This window comes from Arachis ipaensis, chromosome B03 (genome assembly GCF_000816755.2).
Source record: "Arachis ipaensis cultivar K30076 chromosome B03, Araip1.1, whole genome shotgun sequence".
Taxonomy (NCBI): domain Eukaryota; kingdom Viridiplantae; phylum Streptophyta; class Magnoliopsida; order Fabales; family Fabaceae; genus Arachis; species Arachis ipaensis.
The window spans coordinates 50,081,535-50,093,098 of NC_029787.2; positions in this window are offsets into that span (position 1 = coordinate 50,081,535).

Genomic DNA, 11,564 nt, shown 5'->3' on the forward strand with positions numbered 1-11,564 from the left:
GCCTAGACATACAAAGCTTGCCAACAGAGGCCGCCATCATGGGCCTCATCAATGGCCTACGAGAGGGACCTTTCAGCCAATCTATATCGAAGAAATATCCCACATCTCTGGATGAGGTGCAAGAGTGAGCGGAAAAATATATCAACATGGAAGAAAACTCTCGGTTGGGAGAAACCTCAAAATCTGAATTCTCCTACCGAGACAAAGATAAAGAATCTAAAAAGAAGGAAGATCGACAAGGGGAGAAAATTAAAAAATATCATAATTACACCCCTCTTAGGGTATCCCTGGTAGATGTCTACAAAGAAGTCTGCCATACAGAAAAGATACCCCCAGCTCGACCACTCAAAGGCAAAAGAGGAGGAGGAAATCGGAACGAATACTGTGAATATCACCGAGTCCGAGGGCATTCCACTAACGAATGCTTCGACTTAAAAAACATTATAGAAAAATTAGTAAGAGAAGGAAAACTAGATCGGTTTTTGGCCACCCGAGATGATGATCAAAGAAAGAGAAGAAGGGATGAAGATGTCGGATGAATCGAGCAATCACCTCGTACGCCAGAAAGACATGTCCATATGATACACGGAGGATTTGCAGGAGGAGGAATCTCCAAAGCATCCCGCAAAAGATATCTCAAAGAAGTATATCATGTCGAAGGAAAGGAGGAAGCTCCCGACATCCCTACAATCACATTTACCAAAGAAGATGCATCCGGTATCATCTCAGGACACGACGACCCCATGGTCATCACCATCATACTGGCAAACGCCAATCTCCACTGCACATTAATAGACCAAGGGAGCTCCGCCAATATCTTATTCAAAACTGCCTTCGACAAGCTCGGCTTAGAAGAAAAGGAGCTCAGAGCATACCCGAACAGCCTGTTCGGACTGGAAGATACCCCAATACAACCACTGGGATACGTGTCACTACATACAACCTTCGGAAAAGGGAACCAATCCAGAATACTCAAGATAGACTACATCGTGGTCGACGTGAGTTCAGCCTACAATGCCCTAATAGGTCGGACAACACTAAATCAACTCGGCGCAATAGTCTCAACTCCATATCTATGCATGAAATTTCCAACTACAGAAGGGATAGCTACAATAAAAGCAGATCAAAAGACGGCACGCCGCTGTTATAACAAAAGTCTAAACCTCAGAGGCAGAGGAGAAGAGTTCCATACAATTGAGCTTAGTGGAATTCAGAGACATGAAGAACTCTGTCCGCAGCCCGAGGGTGAAGTAGAGAAAGTTCAGATCGGAGACACCTCGGACAAAATAACTAATATTGGCACGATCCTGACGGGAGATGTAAAAGAATTACTAGTACAGTTTTTACGAGATAATGTCGATCTCTTCACATGGAAAGCTGCAGACATGCCAGACATAGATCCCAAGCTAATGTGTCACAAGTTGGCAGTCTATCCAGGATCTCGGCCGGTACAGCAAGACGAAGAAAACTTGGGCCAGAATGATCCCAAGCTGTGGAAGAACATGTACAAGCACTACTGGAGGCAGGATTCATAAGAGAAGTCAAGTACCCACTATGGCTAGCTAACGTCGTCTTGGTGAAAAAATCAAATGGGAAATGGCGAATATGCACCGACTACACCGATCTCAACAAAGCCTGCCCAAAAGATCCTTACCCACTCCCAAGTATCGACGCTCTGGTAGATGCTTCATCCGGATATAGATACCTCTCATTTATGGATGCATATTCAGGATATAATCATATCCCCATGTATCCACCAGATCAAGAAAAGACCTCATTTTTTACGCCAAAAGCAAATTTCTGCTACATTGTAATGCCTTTCGGTCTCAAGAATACAGGAGCTACGTATCAAAGGCTAATGAATAAAGTCTTTTCAGATCATATCGGAAAAATCATGGAAGTCTACGTGGACAACATGTTAATAAAGACACAAAGCGAAGAGACATTACTGTCCGACCTGGATCAAGTATTCGACACTATAAGGAAGCATGACATGCAACTCAATCCCGCAAAATGCACCTTTACAGTAGAAGCGGACAAATTCTTAGGTTTCATGCTCACACAAAGAGGAATTGAAGCAAATCCGGACAAACACCAGGCCATACTCGATATGAAGAGCCCAACTTGTGTCAGAGAGGTACAACAACTCAACGGGAGATTAGCAGCCTTATCCAGATTCTTAGCGGGATCAGCGATAAGATCTCTCCCCTTCTATGCCACTTTAAGGAAAGGAAAGAAGTTCGAATGGACAATGGAATGCGAGCAAGCCTTCCAGGATTTCAAAAATTTCCTGGGATGACCACCTATCCTAACTCGACCACGAGAGGAAGAACCACTCGTATTATACCTTGCGGTAGAAAGTCAGGCAGTAGCCTCAGCGCTGGTTTGAGAGGATGACAAAGTACAACAACCTGTATATTTCATTAGTAAAGCACTGTAGGGATCCGAGCTGAACTACCAAAAAATAGAAAAGTTCGCTTACACTCTCATACTGACATCTCGACGACTCCGCCCGTACTTCCAGGCTCACACCATTAAGGTTCGGACCGACCAGCCCATAAAAGGGATACTACAGAAAACAGATCTAGCAGGCAGAATTTTACAATGGGCGGTCGAGTTATCCGAGTTCGACCTCCAATATGAAGCTCGGACAGCCATCAAATCACAATACTTGACCGACTTCATTGCAGAATTCACAGATACCCTGGAAACCCCCACAGAATGGAATCTCTACGTGGACGGGTCTTCAAATAAGACTGGAAGCGGTGCAGGTGTGATAATAGAAAGCAACCAAGGAACCCAAGTTGAGGTTTCCCTCAAATTTGGGTTCCCAGCCTCAAACAACCAGGCGGAATACGAAGCGTTACTAGCTGGTTTGATGCTGGCTAAGGAGGTTGGAGCTCAAAAACTCAACATCTTCAGCGATTCACAAGTAGTCACCTCACAAATAACAGGGAGCTACCAAGCCAAAGATCCCACCATGAAAAAGTATTTGGATAAAACCAAGGAACAGCTCGGACAACTCGGGGAATATAAGATCTGCCACGTACCCCGTGAACAAAATGCTCGAGCCGATGCACTCTCAAAATTAGCTAGCACCAAACTAGGGGGCAACAATAGAAGCCTCATCCAGGAAATGCTGCAGAATCCATCAATCTCGGAAGAGGAAAAAGTCCTAGTCATAACAAGCCAGGATCAAGGATGGATGACCTCTATAATTAATTACCTCAAAACAGAAACACTCCCCACAAATAAGAAGGAGGCAAAGAGGTTAAAACGGGAGGCTCAGTACCACTACTAAAATAAACAACACAAGGGAAGTTTTAGAGGAAGTACACAGTGGCATTTGTGGTAATCATCTCAGAGCACAAGCTCTCACCAAAAAAGTACTCCGAGCGGGATTTTATTGGCCAACTCTACAAAGGAAGCTACAGAGTTTGTAAGGACATGCCCACCATGCCAGAAACATGCCAACTTTCACATCGCCCCGCCAGAAGAGCTCATCAGCGTAACATCGCCTTGGCCATTTGCAAAATGGGGACTCGATCTTCTCGGACCCTTTCCCCAGGGATCGGGACAAGTTAAATTCCTCATAGTCGTGGTAGACTATTTCACAAAGTGGATCGAAGCAGAGCCCCTAGTGGTGCAGTATTTTTATAACCACACTTACTAACCAGCAAATGCACCGGGTCATACCAAGTAATACCTTGCGTGAGTAAGGGTCGATCCCACGAGGATTGATGGATTAAGCAACAATAGCGTTTGATAGAATTAGTTAGACAGACAGAAAATAGTGTTGAGATGCAAATTGCAATATAAAAGACATTAAATAATATCAAAAATATTGTAGAAAGGCAAGTAATTAAGTTGGGAATAATATATGGAGAAGCAGTTAAGGTTTCAGAGTTATCTATTTTCTGGATTGACTTTTCTTATTAACTAATTTTAATCATGTAATATTTAATTCATGGCAAACTATTTATGACTAGACTCTAATTCCTTAGACCTTCCTAGTCTCCTCTAAAATTCATCAACTGCCAATTCCTTGGTCAATTAATTCCAATTAGAGGGTGATGATCGAATCCTAGTTTATATGCCACAAGAATCCTAATTATTCAAAGATAAAGGGATTATATGTCACGTATCCCGTTAAATACAAACAATTAGAAATTCAGGATAATATGTTTTCAAGCTATTGTTCAAGTAAAGAGCTTTTCCAAGTTTTACAGGAACTCAAATAGAACATGGGTCATACTTCCGTTCCACTCAATAAATTCGAATTAATTAACAAGTCTTTAGCTGATGGGTGGGACCACTTGATTTGTCCATTCTGCAGCTTCTAATCTGTGATTTCTGGGCTAAGAACTGGGTCAAAACAGCCCAGAAATCGCCCCCAGCGTTTTTCTACATTCTCTGCACGTGGCACATGTGACGCGTCCGCGTCGTCCACGCGTTCGCGTCATTTGTGCAGATTCCAGTCCACTCGTTCGCGTCAGGCACGCGATCGCGTCATTGCGATTTCCTCCATTCCGCGCGGTCGCGTGAGCCATACGTCCGCGTCGGTATTCGCTGGTAATCTCCTTGGCTTCTTCTCTTTCTCTGCAGAAACTCCATCAAATTCCGCCAAATATTACCTAAAATAAACAGTATTGTACAAAACTCAAAATAGCATCCATAGTGGCTAAATTTAGCCGCTTAGGCTAGGATTTTATTCCTTAGGGCCCTCCTATCCATTAATGCTCAAAGTCTTGGATCCTTTTTACCCTTTGCCTTTTAATTTAAAGGGTTATTGGCTTTTTCTGCTTGCTTTTTCTCTCTTTTTTTTTCTTTATTTTAAATTTTTTTTCGCAAGCTTTGTGTTTTTCACTGCTTTTTTTTGCTTCAAGAATCAATTTTATGATTTTTCAAATTATCAATAACATTTTTCTTTTTCATCATTCTTTCAAGAGCCAACAATTTTAACATTCATAAACTTCACTATAAAAAATATGCACTGTTCATGTCATGCATTCAGAATCACAGAAAATACCACCACATTTAAGTAAATAAGACTATTCTTCAATATAGACCCACTTTCTCATGCAATATATCACTCCTGTATTTTTGTTTTGAAATTTTTATTTATTTTTTTAATTTAAGCTCAGTAAGTAATACATGAGACATCTTTTCAGAATTAAAGCAATAGAAAAACTAAACTAGTCCTAGGATTCTAACTAATAAAGGATCATGCAACAAACAAAGCAAAATAGCAGAAAATCGGAACATAACATAGACAAAGAGGGGAGGAATAAAAAATGAAAGGAACTCAACCACCTTAATTATCCTAGCGGTCGCTTTATTCTTCAGGTTGTGCTCCTTCGCGAAGATGATTCGCCTCCCTTTTGTACTAGAAAACCTATAAGCGCAGCGTCAACACCAAACTTAAGGATTTGCTTGTCCTCAAGCAAAGAAGAACTGAAAATAGAAAAGACAAATATTAAAATGAAAGAAAAAATAAAAGGATAAGAGAATAAGAGAGAAGTAGGATTGGGAGAGAGAGAGAAAGAAAACTGGGCGGTGCAAGTGACGCGGCCGCGTGGGGCACGCGGTCGCGCGCATTGCTCTTATACGGATTGACGCGATCGCGTCGGTCATGCGGTCGCGTGACCCAGTTTGTGCTTCTGGCGTGAGTGCAGCCTCGCGCCAGCACAACTCTCTGTTCAAATTGATATAATTGCCAAAATTGGGGTGACGCGATCGCATGGGGCATGTGATCGCGCGAGTGAGCAGTTAATGGGGTACGACGCGGCCGCGTGGGGCATGCGGTCACGTGAAGGGAATTGCGCGTCCAGCGCCAGTCCATCACCACTCTAGCACAACTTTCAGCTGTGCACCCGTTTTACGTCGAAAATCAAAGCACGCGGCCGCGTGGGTCACGCGGTCGCGTGGGAGGCCATTACGCCCATACGACGCGGACGCGTCGGCGACGCGGTCGCGTGGGACGAATTGTGCCATTGGCACACCTCCAGCCACGCTCCAGCGTGACTCTCTGTTCGTTTTTTTTTTTCTCTTCTCCCCTTACGACGTGGACGAGTCGCTGATGCGGTCGCGTCGCGTAGCATTTTTTTTTTAGCTTGAGGTGGTCGGTTCCTGGAAGAATATAGCTGCATGATCAGAGAATTAGTAAGAACTCAATAAAAACAAAATAACTAAGAAAAACTACTACGAGAAATGGCGAAGGATACGAAATTATCGGGTTGCCTCCCGACAAGCGCTTCTTTAACGTCACTAGCTTGACGGTCAATTCTGCTAGTTCAGCAGATGAGTGGACCTCTGGCGGTCAATCTCGCCTCCAAGATAGTGCTTCAACCTCTGGCCATTCACTGTAAATTTCCTGTCATAATTTTCTTCCTGTATTTCCACATGACCATATGGCGAGGCTCTGGTAACCACAAACGGTCCTGACCACTGGGATTTCAGCTTCCCAGGAAAGAATTTGAGCCTTGAATTATACAGAAGCACTCTTTGTCCTGACTCAAAGACTCTGATGGCAATCTTCTTATCATGCAGTAGCTTGGTTCTCTCCTTATAGAGCTTGGCATTCTCATAGGCTGAATATCTGAATTCATCAAGCTCATTCAACTGAAGCATCCGCTTAATTCCTGCAGCTTCTGAATCAAGATTCAGGTACCTGATTATCCAATAAGCCTTGTGCTCCAGCTCCACTAGCAAGTAACAGGCTTTGCCATAGACCAACTGATATGGGGACATGCCAATTGGAGTCTTGTATGCTGTCCGGTATGCCCAGAGAGCATCATCAAGCTTCCTAGACCAGTCCTTTCTTGAAACACTGACGGTCTTCTCCAGAATCCTCTTAAGCTCCCTGTTGGAAGCTTCAACCTGTCCACTTGTCTGAGGGTGATAGGGGGTTGCCACCTTATGACGGACTCCATATCTATGCAGAAGAGAGTCCAACTGTTTGTTACAGAAGTGACTTCCTCCATCACTAATGAGTGTCCTTGGGACGCCAAACCGGCTAAAGATATACCTCTGAAGGAAGCTCATTACCACCTTGGCATCATTGGTGGGCAAAGCCACAGCTTCCACCCATTTGGACACATAGTCGACTGCCACTAGGATATAGTTGTTTGAATGTGAGGGTGGGAAAGGTCCCATGAAATCAATACCCCACACATCAAACAACTCAACCTCAAGAATCCCCTATTGTGGCATTTCATGGTTGGCAGGGAGATTCGTTGCTTTTTCACATCTGTCATAGTGCTTTACAAATGCTCTTGAGTCTCTGAAGAGGGTCGGCCAGTAAAACCCACTCTGAAGGACCTTTGTAGCTGTCCTTTCACCACCAAAGTGGCCTCCATACTCAGAACCATGACAATGCCAAAGAATCTGCTGTTTTTCTTCATCTGGGACACATCTCCGGATAATTCCATCTGAACACCTTTTAAAAAGGTATGGTTCCTCTCAAATGTAGTACTTTGCATCAGTTAATAGCTTCTTCACTTGTTGCCTATTGTACTCCCTTGGGATAAAATTCATGGCCTTATAATTTGCAATATCTGCAAACCATGGAGCCTGCTGAATGAGGAATAATTGTTCATCCAGAAATGTCTCAGTTATAGCTGTGGTTGATTGCACTCCTGCTTCAGGCTCAATTCTAGAGAGATGGTCAGCTACTTGATTTTCTGACCCTTTCCTGTCTTTTATTTCAATATCAAACTCCTGAAGGAGCAACACCCATCTGATTAATCTTGGTTTAGAATCCTGTTTGGTTAGAAGGTACTTCAAAGCAGCATGGTCAGTATAAACAATAACCTTAGAACCAAGTAAATAGGACCTAAACTTATCAACAGCATACACAACAGCTAACAATTCCTTTTCTGTAGTTGTGTAATTCTTTTGAGCATCATTTTACACACGACTGGCATAATAAATGACATGTACAAGCTTACCATGCCTCTGTCCTAAAACAGCTCCTATAGCAAAATCACTAGCATCACACATTAATTCAAATGGTAAATCCCAGTCAGGGGGAGCTATAATGGGAGCAGAAGTAAGGTTTGCTTTTAGAGTTTCAAAAGCATGCAGACAATCAGAATTAAAGACAAAAGGAACATCAACAACCAACAGGTTGCTCAATAGTTTAGCAATTTTAGAAAAATCCTTTATAAATCTTCTATAAAATCTTGCATGACCCAAGAAACTCCTAATTGCCTTAACATTAGTTGGTGGTGGTAATTTTTCAATTACCTCCACCTTTACTCTGTCAACCTCAATTCCCTTACTTGAAATCCGGTGTCCAAGAACAATGCCTTCTGTAACCATAAAATGACATTTTTCCCAATTTAAAACAATGTTTGATTCTTGACACCGTTTCAAGACAAGAGATAAATGTTTAAGGCATGATGCAAAAGAATTACCAAAAATAGAAAAGTCATCCATAAATATTTCAATAAACTTTTCAACCATATAAAAAAAAATTAAAAGCATACACCTCTGAAAAGTTGCTGGAGCATTGCAAAGACCAAATGGCATTCTCCTGTAAGTAAATACTCCAAAGGGGCATGTGAATGCTGTCTTCTCTTGATCTTGAGGGTCCACTACAATTTGATTATATCCAGAATATCCATATAGAAAACAATAAAAAGCATGACCAGCTAATCTCTCAAGCATCTGATCAATGAAGGGGAGGGGAAAATGATCCTTCCTTGTAGCAGTGTTGAGCCTCCTGTAATCTATGCACATTCTCCATCCTGTGACTGTTCTTGTAGGAATAAGCTCATTCTTTTCATTCTTGATCACTGTCATCCCTCCTTTCTTGGGAACTACCTGTACAGGACTTACCCAAGAGCTGTCAGAAATAGGGTAAATAATACCTGCTTCCCATAATTTCATTACCTCTTTTTGGACCACCTCTTTCATAGTTGGATTGAGTCTCCTTTATGGTTGCACAACTGGTTTAGCGTCATCTTCAAGAAGGATCTTGTGCATACACCTGGTTGGACTAATCCCCTTCAAGTCACTAATGGTCCACCCAAGAGCTGTTTTATGGCTCCTGAGCATTGAAATAAGTGCCTCTTCTTCTTCAGGTTTCAAAGAAGAGCTAATGATCACTGGGTATGAATCATTTCCACCCAAGAACACATATTTCAGAGAAGGAAGTAAAGGTTTGAGCTCAAGCTTGGGGGCTTCCTTCTCCTTTATAGGCGTGTTCATCAGTTCCTTTTGGGGTGGTGAATCATCAACTTCAACTAATTCACATTCAGAAATAGGATCCAGAACATCATCAAGTACCTCAGTTTCCAGTACTTCTTGAACAAGTGGTTCAATAACATCTATTTTCATACACCCCTCAGAATCATTGGGGTATTTGAGGGCTTCAAAAACATTTAGGACCACCTGTTCTTCATTGACCCTCAGGGTTAATTCACCCTTTTGCACATCAATCAGAGCTCTACCTGTAGCTAAAAAGGGTCTACCAAGTATGGGATTTAGAATTTGTCTGCTGAGGTGGTTGTTGTTGCTGAGACTGAAATTGGCGGTTATTATAGTTGTTCTGTTGAAAACTGCCCTGAGAACTATTGTTGAAGTTCTGAGGTTTCTGAGGTTGATCTCTCCACCCAAAATTTGGGTGATTTCTCCATCCCTGATTGTATGTCTTAGAATATGGATCATTGTTGGGATTTCTAGGACCACTCCCCATGTAATTGACCTGTTCAGAAGAGGGTTGAGCATAATCAAAATTATCATTTTGCACAAAGTTACCTGTCATGTCATAGGAGGTCTCTTGGGGTGGATTTTGAGTGTTGATAGCTGAGACTTGCATGCCACCCATCTGTTGAGTAAGTAGATTTATCTGCTGAGACATAAGCTTGTTCTGAGCAAGAAGAGCATTAACAGCTTCTACTTCCAGCACGCCTCTCTTCTGAGCGGCTTCAGAGTTCACAGGATTCCTGTTAGATGTGTATAAATATTGGTTTCTTGCAACCAATTCAATCAGCTCAATAGTCTCCTCTGGTGTCTTCTTCTTGTGCAATGAACCGCCTGCAGAAGTGTCTAGGCTCATCTTTGACATCTCTCCTAAGCCTTCATAAAAGATATCCAGTTGGGTCCACTTGGAGAACATGTCTGGAGGGCATTGCCTAGTCAGTAGCTTGTATCTCTCCCAAGCTTCATACAGAGTTTCACCCTCCTTCTGCTTGAAGGTCTGAACCTCCAACCTAAGCTTAGTCAGCTTCTTTGGTGGGAAAAATTTAGTGAGAAACTCTGTAACAACCTTTTCCCAAGTATTCAAACTCTCTTTTGGTTGGGAATCTAGCCATAGCTTTGCTTTATCCCTCAGAGCAAATGGGAAAAGCATGAGTTTGTACACCTCTGGGTTTACTCCATTTGTCTTCACAGTATCACATATCTACAGAAAATCAGAAATAAATTGATTTGGATCTTCATGAGGAAGTCCATGATACTGGCAGTTTTGTTGCACCAGGGTGACCAATTGTGGCTTTAACTCAAAGTTGTTTGCAGTTATAGGAGGCACCACAATGCTTTTTCGATAGAGATCCGCAGTAGGGGCAGAATAAGAGCCGAGCACTCTTCTCTGCTGATCTTCCCCATTCGGATTTACCACATTGGCATTAGCGTTATTATTTGCCATAGTAGATTTTGCAGTCTTGCAAAGTCTTGCTTGTTGTAAACGTCGCCTGAAAGTTCTTTCAGGTTCAGGATCAAAGTCTAAGAGATGTTCTTTGTCTCTGTTCCTGCGCATACACAAGCAGAAAACAAGAAGAAAAAAATGGGACTCTCTACGTCAGAGTGTAGAGAAGTCCCTGTGAGGTAACCTGTGTAAAATAATAAAAATAAAAAGATAAAAATAAAACTAATAGAATATAAAAAGTAAAAAAGGATAGGGGGAAGGGACGTGAAAGAGAGAAGAAAGGAAATTTTTTTTTTTTAATAAAAAATAAACAAAAATGAAAAATAAAAATAAAAAAAATTAATAATAATAAAATAAAACTAGTAAAAAGGAAAATTATCTAATCTAAACAATCAAACAATGAATAGTTGTTAATCACAGTCAATCCCTGGCAACGGCGTCAAAAACTTGGTGCGGTATTTTTATAACCGCACTTACTAACCGGCAAGTACACTGGGTCGTACCAAGTAATACCTTACGTGAGTAAGGATCGATCCCACGAGGATTGATGGATTAAGTAACAATATCGTTTGATAGGATTAGTTAGACAGACAGAAAATAGTGTTGAGATGCAAATTGCAATATAAAAGACATTAAATAATATCAAAAATATTGCAGAAAGGCAAGTAATTAAGTTGGAAATAATATATGGAGAAGGCAGTTAAGGTTTCAGAGTTATCTATTTTCTGGATTGACTTTTCTTATTAACTAATTTTAATCATGTAAGATTTAATTCATGGCAAACTATTTATGACTAGACCCTAATTCCTTAGACCTTCCTAGTCTCCTCTAAAATTCATCAACTGCCAATTCCTTGGTCAATTAATTTCAATTAGAGGGTGATGATCGAATCCTAGTTTATATGCCACAAGAA